Source organism: Triticum dicoccoides, chromosome 1B (assembly GCF_002162155.2).
Source record: "Triticum dicoccoides isolate Atlit2015 ecotype Zavitan chromosome 1B, WEW_v2.0, whole genome shotgun sequence".
Classification (NCBI taxonomy): domain Eukaryota; kingdom Viridiplantae; phylum Streptophyta; class Magnoliopsida; order Poales; family Poaceae; genus Triticum; species Triticum dicoccoides.
Genome location: NC_041381.1, coordinates 680,496,253 through 680,497,215, shown reverse-complemented (window position 1 = coordinate 680,497,215; position 963 = coordinate 680,496,253).

Sequence of the window (963 nt, the reverse complement as noted above, 5' to 3'; positions counted from 1 at the left end):
TTGATTTCGAGTCTGATGATGATGGTGTGATGGCAACCAAAGATGTTGATGAGGATGAGGACACCCAGCAGCCTTCAACCATTTATGATCCATAAGTATAAGACCTTATTTCGTTACTTTATTATGCACTTATGCACTTATGCTTGTGATGCGACTATGTGAGTTGTGAGAACTATTTGAGTATTTGTGGTCTGTGAACCTTATTACCTATTATGCTATTTGTGTTGAACTTGAACCTTGTAGTGAATTATTCCATGTTCACATGTGTGGCTGCTATTTATCTTGTTATGTATGGCTGCATATTGCCAAGTTGTGTGGCTGTCATTTTAATTTATCTTATCATGTCTCATGTGTGGCTGCTTGTTGTCACATGTATTGCCTACGACATTATATTTTAGTATAAATGTATAATACGTAGCTGAGAGCATTGGATTATGTGGTACAATACGTGAAAAACTAGTTACATGTTGCCAATATATTCCCATGTGCAGTCAATTAATGATCGACGGATTAATTCAGTTAAATGGCCGATTAACCGATTAATCACTAATCAGTAGTCGACCGAGCAGTTACCAGTTACCGAATTCCCGAACAATGAGACCAACAATGGTCCAAAGAAGCACCTGGGGGTGCCTCGAGGGGGGCACAACCCACCTGGGCGCACGCCCCTTCTTTGCACTATAAATTCCCAAATATTCTGAAACCCTTCGGGGTTAACGTAGATCAGAAGTTCCGCCGCTGCAAGGCCTCAATATCCACGCGATCCAATCTAGACCCCGTTCTAGCACGCTGTCGGAGGGGGAATCATCTCTGGTGGCCTTCTTCATCATCCCGGCGGCCACCACGATGAGGAGGGAGTAGTCCACCCTCGGGGCTAAGGGTTTGTACCAGTAGCTATGTGTTTGATCTCTCTCTCTCTCTCTCGTGATCTATATCATGGGCTTTGTTAATATAGTCGGATCA